General features: G+C 32.6%; 1 long non-coding RNA gene across 1 annotated transcript; it reads left to right on the top strand.

Annotated features, from left to right (window-relative positions):
• The first annotated feature begins 5,700 nt into the window (after nt 1-5,700).
• Nucleotides 5,701-10,004, top strand: LOC127710159 (uncharacterized). The gene is made up of 2 exons (XR_007986015.1): nt 5,701-6,076; nt 9,794-10,004. It is a non-coding gene; the product is annotated as an uncharacterized LOC127710159 (long non-coding RNA).
• The last annotated feature ends 1,063 nt before the right edge of the window (nt 10,005-11,067 follow it).

Genomic DNA, 11,067 nt, shown 5'->3' on the forward strand with positions numbered 1-11,067 from the left:
AAGTACATGTAGAATGAAATATTGACAAAAACTGACCCGCTGTAAGTGTTGAACAACAGTGGGAGAACAGTTCATTCCAGGATAATTACCAATATCAGCAGCATGCATTTAAAGAGTTTTATGGTGAAATATTTACAATTCCTACAACCAATTAACTCGACAATTGTTTGTAATCTGTTATTACCACTAGCACTAAAAAAAATTGAAAACAACACGTTATAAATTTCATGCGTTCGAAGCGATTTTCTGGATTGACCTTCATCAGGAACGCTCAAAGCCGAATATTTGAAAGCCAAGGATGTATAAGGGCCGAGAACGTTGAAGAGCTATAAACCAAAAAGGACCTAAAAAATAGCCAAATCCATCTAAAGGCCAACTTTCCCTGAGGGAGTTGAAACCTTAGTTTCTGTATAATTTCAAATTTATAAACGGGCAATTTTAGATAGTATGTTATAAATTATGTTAGTTCCGAAGTACTGACTACACTACCAAGAATTTACCCACGTTTTTTTGATACATTTCTACCCTCGTACATATTAGTACTGTTTGGTGAGATTAAAAATTTGTAATGTTATACTTTCTATTATTTCAGTACTGTTTATTATTATACAATATATGTACCATAACTAATTCTATAAATTCAGTACTGTTTTTTTCAGTACTGTTTCAGTACTGATTTCGTCAGTACTGTTTCAGTACTGATTTTGACAGTACTGTTTCAGTACTAATTTTGACAGAACTGTTTCAGTACTGATTTTGTCAGTATTGTTTCAGTACTGATTTTGTCAGTACTATTTCAGTACTGACTTCGTCAGTAATGTTTTAGTACTGATTTTGTCAGTAATGTTTCTGTACTGATTTTGTCAGTAATGTTTCAGTACTTATTTTGTTAGTATTGTAATTGTACCGATTTTATTAGTCCTAGTATTGTACTGATGTTTGTCATTTACTTTTTTAGTAAATACTTACTTTTTAGTGCGCACCTTATCCATATATCAAAAATAGTTGTTTCTTTAGGTATAGCTGTAGCAGTCGATTTGGTGTGGTTTATCTTTTTAATCTGAATGCATATTGTTTCAAAAAATATTGGGAACTGAAAACTTATAAACTAAGTAAGTATAGTATGGTATATTTTGACATGTTGATGACTCCTTTTTATTTTTTTTTTATATTTTGTATCTTGTGTAGACATCGCTGATTCAGTGTTGACCTCTATCATAAGAGAAATTTTGACACATGTGCATCTGAGTACAATTGGTATCCAAAAATAGGTTGGATAATTCTGTGACTATATTATTATACTCCTCGTTTAGCTGGTTACATATTAAAACTTATGGTTTTTCTCTTCGACTATATCACTCTGCTGAGCAGGAATTTTTAGCGACGTGAAAATGACTGAGGAAAAGTATCAAGCTTACTTTCGTCTATCAAAAAACTATTGAAGTGAAGGGAAAAACAACAAAAATGAAGCAAGATAAGCAGTTTATCAGATTTTCTCAAGGGAATTGTTTACCCTTTAGAAGCACATGAATTCATTCCCGGTTTTTAGTCGAGTTGGTATTGTTTCTTTTTATGTATTTTAACTGTTGTTGTAAATGCACTTTGGTTTTATGAGTCTTTGTTTACTCCTTGATTTTGATTGCGACTGTCTTTCTGTGTTTAAAAAAAAATACGCAATCGACACCAGAGAGATTTACATTGTGGTTCGAGGCTGATATTTTACAATATCAATGTGTATAAAACCGCACAATTTATACAAATATCTAACAAGATAAGAATCTTCAATACTGTTCATTTTTGGTATTTTGCTATTGATTAAAACATGTTGACATTAATGATTCCATATGTTAATATGTTAGGCAATGTATTGTAATTAACATAAAACAATGTCTCATCTCCTTTTTTTTTTTTCATCATAACTATTTCTTTTATTTATCATAACAATTGTTTTAATATAATAATCTTTATTGTCAAATAAACATATGAAGTCTGTGACAAAAATGTCAATCATTTTCATGCCGATAATTTGTAAAGTTGCATATTTTCCTTTCAGAGTAAGAATACTTGAAATACTGGGAGGATTATTATGAGAAAATTAAGATTATGCCTTTACCAAGTTAAGAATATGACGGTTGTTTTCCATTCGTTCTGCTATTTGATGTGCTTTTGCGTTTGGTTTTGCCAGATGTTTATGAAATTTCCCCGCTTTTTAAAATTTTTCAGAGTTCAGTATTGTTGTAATCTACTTTTAGAAACATAGTTTGTAATCTTGATTTTTGGCAGCAGCAGACTTTATTTCATATGGATGTACCAGTGACATTTAAGTTTTTTTTTATTTATGTAAAAGCTGGCAAACATGGCGTATTCTTGCTATGTAGCAAGTTTTTGGTGAATTTGAAAACAATTTTTCATAAAATATTGCCTGCAAGCACCACTACATTTTTTTTATATAACGGTGGAATAAGATTCGCCCATTTTAAATTATTTAAAGAATATTTCTGTTGATATATATTAAGTACAAAATATAGTTAAATTCAGCAGAAACTTAGGATACAATTGTACTATATAACCCCTTGATTATTTTATGACCCTTGTAATTAAGGTTCATAAATAAAACAATCAAAGAAACACTTAATTTTGCTTGTATCATGTTTTATTGCTCTCCCCCTTTGCCATCTTTTCTTTGGAATGCTTTATAAAATGTCAGTTTCCTGGCTGGTGTCTTTTCCTCAATTCTGTCTCACATATGATGTGTCTTGCTACATGTAGATTGGTAATTCCAGCGGACTCCCTAGTTCTAATATGAGCTCATTACAAGCATCCATCTTTTATGTTTTGGTACTTGTACGAAACTCGGAATTACATGGTTTATGATTAAATATTGTCTTTTCTGATGAATTACATATTAAAATACATCCTTCTGTATATAGGTCTTTAATTTTCACATCGTACGTTCCCATTTCAACGGCTGTCTTCTATGCTGTTAATCATTCTGAGAATTTATTCCTAAATAAAAAAAGCAAAATATGATAATTAAATCCATCAACCTCGAAGTATTGGTGTTTGCCAGTGACAAATATTTCATGCACATGTAGCTTTAACCATCAGTCTATTTATGTGCTCTTTATAATAATTATAACATGTCAAAAGTTTGCAGTTGATGATTAAAATGGTGTAGAAAGTTTCTGCAAGTCATAAAAACACATAATTAGTTTCATGATATGTCTTCAACTTAGTATTTTGCACCATCTTCAAAACCAGAGTGATTGCATAGATCCAGCATGGCTGAATAAAAAAATCCAAAAGTAACTAAAATGTTATTGTAAACATTTCAAACAAGAAAAATAATAAACAATATATAGCAGTCAATGTGGCGGGATTATATAAGTTTGTTGGCACCTGGGACAATGGTGGACTAATATCAAAATGTATCACAAATAAATGAAGCATCAGTAAAAAAAACGATCAAAATAGGAACAAGTGGGATCGGGACAGAAGAGAAAGAAGTGGGAAGTGGGAAAAGATCGGAAAAAAATACTGTGTGACAAAAACACAGGATTTGAGGAAATGAGCATGTGTCGGTCGGATCCAGCAATTTTTAAAAAGGGGATCAAAATCAGGAGATAGGGTTCCCAAATTTATTTTCCCTTTCAAATGCATTAATCGCCAAAAAAAAGGGGGTTCCAACCTCGGACCCCTCCCCCTGGATCCGCCGATGCCCACCCCTTTTCCTTATCATATGTTCAGAAACATTCAGGATTTATACTTCTCAAATATCATAACGTTTGGTCAAGTAGTAATAATATGAATATTCAAAACAACCCTAGTCCAAATAATTATGACGTCTTGAAAGGCTATTATATTTTTTTTCTTTGACGCCTTACGTCGCAGGAAGGCGTCAAAGCAAAAATTTAAAATAGCCTTCCAAGACGTCATAATTATTTGGACTAAAACAACCCACGATTTAGCGTCTCCATTAATATTTTACAAATGCCATGGCATTGATTTTGGCATTTTATACAGTTAAAGTTCTGTAACCAGGGGCGGATCCAGCCATTTTTTAAAAGAGGTTTCCCAACACTGGATAAAAGGTTAGGGTCGGGGAGGGGGGGGTCCAACTATATGTCCCCATTCAAATTCATTGATCGTCCAATAAAAGGGGGGGTTCCAACCCCCGGACCCCCCTAGATCCGCCAATGTGTAACGCGTATTTTCCTACTTAGGATATGTGTTTTAAATTAGCCATGCGACAATTTTCTCAGTTTTAAAATATTCAATGCCTTCAATATATAGGTACCATACCTTTTGTCCAGAAGAAGTTTGAACTGTTGACTTGTTGAAATGTCAGTGCGAGTGCAAAAATAACGTTTGTAAACAATGAATGACGTCATGAAATCCAATCACATAAACGTAGGCAATTGTAATACTATGTTCAATATTAACCCTCTTGCTGCCAAAGGGACATTTATGGCTTCTACACACAAATCTTGTTGATTGTGTAGAACGTCAAAGGTCCATAGTAACGTCACAATCCTGAGGAGCACTGACTATGTCAAAAGACGGCGCCAAAAGGACGATTTTGGCGGGAATGAAGGTCATGAAGCAAACTGAATTAAATGCATTATGTGTATACTTAAAACGGATGTCAAAAAATGATACAGGATCATAAGCTTGTTAGTACTGTAATACCAACTTATTTAACGTGTTTACTAATTATCTAGTTCGTCATTTTCATGTAAAATGTTGCATATACTAGTACTTTCGAGAAATTTGTTAAACGTCAGTTTTTTTCATACATCTTTCAATCAGAATATCTCATATAATAATCGCATTCCTAATAAATAATCATAGAAAAGGTAACTGTTATACTTGATTACGCGAAATACTAATATACACAATACACGCTTTATTTTAGAGAACTGGAAAATTTCTTTAGGACTCAAATGCCGCGATTGAATTCTCAGTGAAGAATTTTTTTTGTAAAAGTACACAAATGTTACCCGATATACTTGTACTGCCATACGATATTTCAATACATTTTATTCCCGTTTCATCATTGAAGCATTAATCTAAAAAAATATTTATTTTCATTCGAAATGGGGATGTTAAATAAGGGAGCTACTATTTGATTTTTATGGGGGTCTAGGATGAAATTTGAAAAAAAACAGGCAGGACAGGAGTTTTGAGTACAAAAAAAGGCAGGATGAGACACTTGCAAAAAAAAAAGTCAGGATGACAATTTAGGTAAAAAAAAGTCAGGATAAACATAAAAAAATGCAGGACCGAATAGAGTGAAAAATAAAAAGACAGGACAAAATTTTTCATCCTAGCCCCCCTCCCCCATAAAAATCAAATGGTAGCTCCCTAAGTAGGTGACCCAATGATTTTTTTCCTATCCTACAAATCATCCTTTCCCAGCACTTGGCAAAACCTCAATTTTGAGCCATTCATCACAGATCTTTTACTTTGTAGGACCCACTGAGCAACAGATTTATTGTACATTAAATTTCATACGTCCTAAATATTGCATGAAATACTTGCCAACTTGGTTAAGAATCAGTTATGCATTTCACTTGACAAAGATAAAACAAAAGCGCTTATAAACGGCTAGTAGCAATGGGTATATTATTTTCATTTTTTTTTATAAAGACAAGAAAGATAAAAAAAAAACAACTATATTTCAAGGTTAAAAGTTGTATTTTTAAATAATGTTGTATTAAAAACATCGTTTATAACAATCTTAGAGCAATAGTTTTCATAAAATTACTTTTACATCGCTTTTCATAATTACGGCTCAATTGACGCGGGAAAAATTATGGACGGCGGGAAAGCGCTGTTCTACAGAGAGGCACAAGTTTTGCAACGTCACAGATATGAAACGTCAATATGCTTTTGGTGCGACAAAGCAAGACAAAAACTCAGCAAGAGGACGGCAAGATTTTGAGACTACAGCAGAGAAAATATTGTTCTACAAGCCACTTGCAAAAAGTCTTAAAGTTATAGAAACAGACGATTTCCACGACAAGTCAGAGATGAAGGGTCCTTTTCGAATCGTCTACGAATTGCTATTGTTCATGTAAGTTTTACAAACTTAAGAAATCATACTTTTACTCGTTTTTTTTTTTTGTGAACATCCTGATATAATTTCTTATATTTTGTCTTCTATTTCGACAAAAAACTAGGCCTATTTGATCCTATTTCAATGCACTTTTTTAGTGCTAAGTCAGTAGAGTGGGGTGCTCATTTTCGCCATAATTTTCCATGTTTTCTGCAGTTTATGTTCAGGTCTTTATGTTTTTGAAGTATACTGATATTTCTATATGAAGATAACATCAAAAGAAAAATATTCTTAGCTTGAAAACGTGTTTCTTTGAAAAAAATTCATCTGAAAAGTTAGATTAAAGGCAATTTGAAATTTCCTGATGTTTTGTCAAAGGGGAACACATATTCGCCATTTTTACACATCTATTTAAAACAACATAACTGCAGCTTAAAACAATATTTATCAAAACGTTGTCCGTTTTTTTTGGTCCTTTGCGCTGAGTGCCAAAATTTTGTCTAAGTTTAAAAAATAATCATATTTGTTATAAAAATATAATTTACCGTCATATTTCTTCCATTTCATCCATCCTTTGAAGTTTTTACACCTCAAAATCATAAAACGGCGAAATTGTGTCCCCGGCGAATATGTGCACCTCACTCTAATTATTTTTCTGAACATAAATACACACTTCATGCATGTAATTATTAAGAAAAATACATCCCAAAAAAAAAACGAAAAGAATAGAATATTAACAATGTCAATGAATGATTTTTTCCTCAGTGTCATCTGGATTATATAACGGTTTAGCACATAAAGTTACAGTATAAAATTACCTTAGAGTCTACCTTTTTGATTCCGTTAACGTCAGACGTATGCAGTCAAATTCACAACTGTATTCACCCAAATTGCCTTTTCAAACAAACAATAAATGTGTGTACATTTGGTTCACATACATGTTGACATTTATGTGTAAGACAAAAAAATTATTATCTCAAAAAATGACTTTCCTTTGGAATTTAGTTCAAACGGGTTCCATAAGGGGTAACAGAACGTTAGACTTGCATATATTTGTTTATAAAAAAGAAGATGTGGTATGTTTGCCAATGAAACAACTCTACACAAGAGACCAAATGTCGAAATGACACAGAAATTAACAACTATAGGTCACCGTACGGCCATCAACAATGATCAAAGCCCATACCGCATAGTCAGCTATAAAAGGCCCCGAAATGACAAATGTAAAACAATTCAAACGAAAAAACTAACAGCTTAATTTATGTACAAAAAAAATGAACAAAAAACAAATAGTATTATGTAACACACCAACAAACGACAACCACTGAATTACAGGCTCCTGACTTGGGACAGTCACATACATACAGAATGTGGCGGTGTTAAACATGTTAGCGGGATTATATTTTTCACCTATATTCTTTTATAATAAGATACAAACTAAAGAGACATGAATTTTGCCTCCAACGGCAAGTGAGAAAAGACCAAGAAACAGAAAACAGACAATTATCCAATGTCCCTTCTTTTTTCACGGATTTAATGCAACTTTAGAATGGCAGGCTTTCATATCAGTCCCTTTGTTGTCTTTATGAAGTAGCCATGAAAAATAGAGAATAATATGGTGCTTGAATATAAAGAAAAGAGAATAACAGGCAAAATTTATAATAAATAGTGAAAATGGTATAAAATATTAAAGAATACAGAAATGAAGAAACCCCATCCAGACCCTTTTATAAAGTGCACAGTTTTCTTTGCTTTCTTAATCTTCCTGTTTGAACAGGTCTTGTCCTGGTTTTCATACTACAAGGGAAACTGCATGTGAAATTTATATGAAGAGATCATGTACATACACTTTGTAGAAATATATTTTTTTTTATTGGTCAATGATTGAATTTATGTCGGTTCAAGGCTCCATTAGTCCGACACCCCAAAAGTCCGACGACCCAATGAACCGACACCCTAATAATCCGACACATAATTATTGAACAAAATTTCGTATAAATAATCTTTATTTCAAGAGGATAATCCCATTATATAAAAATAATCCTACTGAGTCAGTGAGAGTCCTCAAAAATACTAACATATTCATAAAGTACTTACAATACATGTATTCAAAATGTGCTTAATGTCCAGTGGCAAATATTACATGCATGTTCAAAACAATTTAATTATATAATAGTTATTGAAAAACTGGTCATTATCGTGATATATGGACTGTCTAATCTATGATTATAGAATTGACTGTCATAATTTGACAGACTCTAATTTCATTGTCATGGATCATTGAACATGTCAAGTTTCTGTGGTACTTTTATGCATTAAACTTTCAAAAGAAATAGTGCATGGTCAGTAAAGCAGGCACGACATTTCAGCGTGGACACTCTTGTTATATAAATGTGTTATAATATTTCAATTGACCACTATTTCCCAAAGATTCCTGAATTAGGACAGGCACTTTTATTCCTGTTCGTGTATGTGGCGACTTAACCCACCTGCTAAAGGCTATGGTACATGTATTTAATGATGGGGGAGTCTGTCCTTTTGTCATTATGTCCCATGTGTCATCAATTGCTCATGAACCACTTGACAGAACTTTGTAACACTTCGATACAATCTTTCTCTCATGATGTACTTTTTCAAATGACAATTTATAAAGTATTAGGTTCATAAATAATACCATAAAAAGCATGTTGGGAATTACAACTTTTTACAAATTGATGCAAAATATTTGATGCAGTATCAATTGTTATAGGTTTCCAAAAATGGATCCCACCAGAACAAAAAGAATAAGTCTATGAGGAAAATAAAGGCATAGATCAGCAACTAAAAAACTAGTGCGCTCATGAGACAACAAACCAACAACGATTAATTCAAAAGAATAGAGAGCAGCATTCAACAATTGAAAGATGTCAATATGGTTAACAAAGAATCCTATAGGAAGTACATATCCGTACACAAAACCTCAGTTAACTGTTTGACAGATTGCATTGATATTGTGCTCGAATGATCAGATTATGTTTTGTTTTGGTGCCGATCCAAAGATGAGTGTCACATCAGGACATAGTTTAACATATGAACCTAAAGGAAATCTAAACAAATATCTCCTTCTCTGAAACTGGATTACAGATTGAAATGATAATTCAATCAGAATTGCCACTGTTACAAATAATGAAAAATTCAACAAGAAGAATACTTTTTTAAAATTTTTAAACTGCTGTATAAAATAATGAAATGTTGTATGATTGCCAATGAGACAACTACCCACCAAATTTCAGATGAAGTGGATATTAACAATCATAGGCAACTGTGCAGCCTTCAACAATGAGAAAACCCATACCGTATAGTCGGCTACAAAAGACGAAGACATGAAAAATATGAAACAATTCAATTTAGAAAAGTTAACGGCATAATTTATAACAAAACCATTTAAGAATGTCAGAGAGCAGCCTATATTGAAAACATGGAAATTTGCCAACCCAGACTTGGGGCGCTAAAATTTTTCTCCCAATCGTATTAGATCAGTTTTCAAGTAGGTAACCCATAAATGATTATTCCATTCTTTTTTCATTTTTCTCCATGATAATATGAACCTTTATTTACGTAATACCACCTTTAGCAATGCATGTACACTATACATATTATGTTATGGTTGACCTATAGTTGACCTTATTATTGGACTTTAACAAACATGATAACATTGAAATCTGACAGTGTTATAATCAACCTTTTATTTTTCAGAAACAAGTTGGCGAAGATATGTGATATCACATGCATTGGAAGAGCAGTGCAAAATAACACTGAAGCAGAATTATGAAACAGTGATTAAAAACATTAAATTGAGAGAGAAATTTTACATGTAACTATATCATGCTGTTCATTCTTAAGATTACTGTTTGTTGTACTTGCAATGGAAGTGAATACAGTAGATAAAAAGAGAAAGTTAAACATTTGAGATCTTCATCTTGTTTTATTCAGTTAACAAAAAAATCAATGTTGATGAGCAAAGCATGTATTTTAATGGTCAACAAATGTACATTAGTGACACATCGCCATTAATCCCGATAGGGAGTGTCACTACACGGATTCCACTGTACAGTCGCAGCTCTCGATGGGTGCTCCGTAAACGGAGGGATCTACGTACATACATACATACATAGCCACCTGACCACAATTGTCAGGAATAATGTAAAATTAATAATCATGTTTTTTAGTACTAGTATTGAAATATTTTCAAAAAGTAACTCAAATCCATATAACTTGTAATAGTTTATGTAATTTGTAATGTGAGGTATATTTGATTAAGTCATTTTTCATGAAAGGAGAAGGTCTTTTTGTGGGAATTTATGCTAAAAAATCAAAAAGGTTATAAATTTATGTACCAAATGACATCCTTCAGACATTTTAAAATCATTCTGTTGGAAATCGGTCTTTAGATTTTGATACTTTTTTAACCTCTGTATGTCTGTCTGATATATGCAAATCCATCACAGTTTTCTGAGGAATTACAAATCAAGAGATTCCTGAAAGTCATCAGTCCTCATGTGAACATGATTTACTGAGTAATGCAGTTTAAAATTCACCCATTCAACTTCCTGTTAACAGGATACCTATTAATTCTTACTGGCTAGGATGAAATTTGAAAAAAATAGGCTGAACAAGAGTTTTTAGGTAAAAAAAAGTCAGGATAAACTTTAAAAAAAAAAGCAGGACCGAACACAGTGAAAAATAAAAAGGCAGGACAGATTACAACTATAAAAAAAAAATGCAGGACAAAATTTTTCATCCTAGCCCCCCCCCCCCCCCCCCCCCCCCCCCCTAAAAATCAAATGGTAGCTCCCTTACAGTGGGCAAATAAACGGAAATGTATTTATGAGAATTAGGACTGGAAAAGTGGTTGTATTATAATTATTCCCTCAGCACACATGCAGCGTAAACTTTTTAAGGAGAAAAAACATAGACTGTTTAGTCTTAAGGTACCTGTCCAGTTAGGATGACATGTCTTCTAGCAGATT

This window comes from Mytilus californianus, unplaced genomic scaffold, assembly GCF_021869535.1.
Source record: "Mytilus californianus isolate M0D057914Y unplaced genomic scaffold, xbMytCali1.0.p SCAF_7, whole genome shotgun sequence".
NCBI lineage: Eukaryota > Metazoa > Mollusca > Bivalvia > Mytilida > Mytilidae > Mytilus > Mytilus californianus.